Source organism: Seriola lalandi, unplaced genomic scaffold (assembly GCF_002814215.2).
Source record: "Seriola lalandi dorsalis isolate HSWRI2012SDOR001 ecotype SW California unplaced genomic scaffold, Sedor1 jcf7180002052106, whole genome shotgun sequence".
NCBI lineage: Eukaryota > Metazoa > Chordata > Actinopteri > Carangiformes > Carangidae > Seriola > Seriola lalandi.
The window spans coordinates 5,105-8,229 of NW_019522659.1; the positions used below are offsets into that span (position 1 = coordinate 5,105).

Here is a 3,125-nt window from a genome sequence, read left to right on the forward strand (position 1 = left end):
TCTGCCTGCAGCTCTGGACTCTGCAGAGACGGAGGAGGAGGAGGAGCAGAGGATGAAGAGCAGAGCAGCTGGGTCTCTAGGCGAGCTGTCACTGAGCTGGAGGTTACTGATGATGATGATGATGATGATGAAGACTTCATGATGAACGCCTGCAGTGGGTGGAGCCTAAAAGAGATTCTGTGTTAGCAGCTGCAGCCAGAGAGCTCTAATGTCCTGACTGTGATGTGACGCCTGAATGCATCGTCTCAATCTGAGCTGTAAATAAACTCTTTGTTTGTTTGTTTGTTTGTTTGCTCCTCAGCTCGTTACGTCCTGGTTTCTAGCTTCAGTAAATGAACATCAGTGTTTGTCGGTGTCGTGACGACACAGCGTCACCTGTGCAGCCAGGTGTGATCAGAGGGATCAGCTGCACCAACAGGTGGAGATCGACCGGCTTCCTGCTTCAGGCCTCTGATTCGTTAAATGCTCCTGAATGAGGTGAGACACCACCCGTCCTGCTGGTGGGGGGGGGGGGGGGGGGGGGTTCTCCCAGTTCTCCCAGTTCTCCCAGTTCGTACTCACTGACTGGTGTGAAGCTGCAGCTCCTCGGCTCCACGCGGCGTCGATGGCTCAACGACGACTTCCTGCAACTGGGACAAAGTCTGTGCAGCTCTACCACACACACACTCCCTCTCTGTTGTGTGTGTGTGTGTGTGTGTGTAACTGGTTTTAAGGGAAAACTTCATGAAACACACACACACACACACACGCAACTCAAAAGTCCACATTAATGATTGACATGGTTTTATGACACTGTTGCCATGGAGACCAGGAAGAAAAAAGAGAGTGAGTCAGCTGGACTTTTAACCTGGGGTCATTCACTGTGAAGTGTCAACACACACACACACACACACACACACACACACACACACACACACACACACACACAGTGAACTGTTCTGCAGTTCATGTATGAAGTTGTATGAAGGAACCTGACACTCGTCCTAAAGCGGCTCATGGTGACGTGTAACTGCTGAGGGGTCACATGACACGACCAGGAGCCATGGACCCATGTGACCTGCAGGTGGCGCTGGAGGAGAAGTCAGAGGATCCCATTAATCAATAGTATTGATCCTGCTCCCAGCAGACAGCTGATTGGTTCAAACAACTCTCGCCGTCTTTGTCCCGATTCCAGCTTCAACTACTGATGATGTCATCGTTGCTTCATCTGTTTATTGATTGTTGATCGGTGACGTCTTCAGCGATTTGTTTTGTTCGACCGTCAGTCCAAAAATTCACTTTTCTGTCACGTGACGCAGAAAAACCTTAGATCCTGAAATGTGAGGATGTGGAACCAGAGAACGCTTCAGTCTTTCACCTGAAATGTGACGGAAACGATTCATCAACAAACCTTCTGTCAGGCCACTGGCGGCTGCAGCTCTCGTCCTGATTGGCTGACAGAGAGCAGCTGCTGTTGTCGGGTAAAACATATGTTTGTTCGAGCCGCAGCTCCATCGTCTCACATGACCCGTCTCCTCCATCGCCGTGGTGACGGGGCGGGAGTTACAGCGTCCACTTCAAACACCTGCAGAGACACAGAGGACAAAACAAGACTGAAGACAGGAGGACGCAGAACAAAGACACTGGATCCGCCTCACGGTCTTTACACTCCTCCTTCTACAGACGCTGCTCATCTCCACAGAGACGCTCCGACCAATAAGAGCACGGCTTCAGTTCACCTGCAGGTCAACAGACACCACATTCAGTCTGAGACACTCAGGTGTGTGTTCAGATCTCAGCGGACACGTCTGTCGGCCGTCTCTTCTTCTGTGGTGGATCTTAAAGTCCAGGTCAGGAGGAGGTTCAGGTTCAGGTCAGCAGGGTCCTCACAGGTGTAGGAAGACAAGAGTGTGCGTACCTGGTCTCTCGGTGCGTGCTCAGACACCTGCTGCAGCAGTAGCGCCCCCCGCAGGTGGTGCAGGTGTACACTGTAAGAAAAGATACACCATATCTACTCAATAAAAATGAGGCAACAGATTACAATCAATATTAATTAAATTTAACAATGTTTTGTATTGAGTAAATATTAATTAAATGAGACCCATAATAGTTTAATATATATAGTATATTCAAATAGAAAAGAGTACAGAATTAATTAAAACCTAAACAAAAATATTGAGTTGAGTTGAAAAAGATAACTTCCTTAGTGTGTAAATAGTACTAATAAAAATTAATTTAATTCTACATATCAATGATATATAATTGAGTAATAATCATCTATATTATATATATATATATATGATTCGAATTTAATCAGTGCAATGAATTCAATCTAAATATTCTTCTTTCTTAGGAATAACTAGTCTATATGTCCCAGAAAGTACAGAACTCAAAATACTCAAATGACATTGAATGTTAAACAAATAAGACTTTTATTAACAATTCACTTTTGTGCTTTCTATACATTTTAACACAACAGTGTAAACTGCAACCACAGTCTCATTTCAAGACAGAAATTAGCTCTTGCATTTCAAACCAGAACTTTGAAAAGGACAAAATGCTGAGTTCAACGATTTTGTAAAAAAAAGAAAAAAAAAAGAATGCCATATTATACACTGGTGATATATCCATAAACATGTTTCCATAAAGATCTTAAAGAAAATCCTCCATAACTGCATGTGCCAAAACATAAATGATAAAAGTGCAATTTGTATAGAGTAAAAAACATTTGTACTTTGGACTAAACACAATAGAAATTTCACTGATATTCGAGGGATAGAGTCCAAATCAATGCCAACTTACAAACATAGCACTTTCAAATGTGCGATTCTCCAGCTGTGTAGAAGCTGAACATTGTGTAGCACAAAAGTGTGCGCTGCGACCACAGTACACACAAATGACCAAATGAGCAGTTGAAACCAGATTTTACTTTCTAAACCTATTTATTTGCTGCCCAGTTGAAAATGGTTTTTATCGCTACCATTGAACTTTTACAATATATATCTCAGCCATGTACAATGTCAAGAAAAATAAATGTTACTTCAACTCTAACCAGCTGAAAATGTAAAAAGTAAAAAATAAATAAAACACTAACATTAAATAAATAAAAACAATAAATAAACATATAAAGATCAGCTAGATGGGGC

At 42.8% G+C, this 3,125-nt stretch overlaps 1 long non-coding RNA gene across 1 annotated transcript; it reads right to left on the reverse strand.

The window, feature by feature from the left end:
• Positions 1-6: 6 nt before the first annotated feature.
• Positions 7-1,987, reverse strand: LOC111649956 (uncharacterized). Its single transcript, XR_002760364.2, has 3 exons — positions 1,898-1,987; positions 562-1,564; positions 7-165 (listed from the first exon to the last, which is right to left on the reverse strand). It is a non-coding gene; the product is annotated as an uncharacterized LOC111649956 (long non-coding RNA).
• Positions 1,988-3,125: the final 1,138 nt, after the last annotated feature.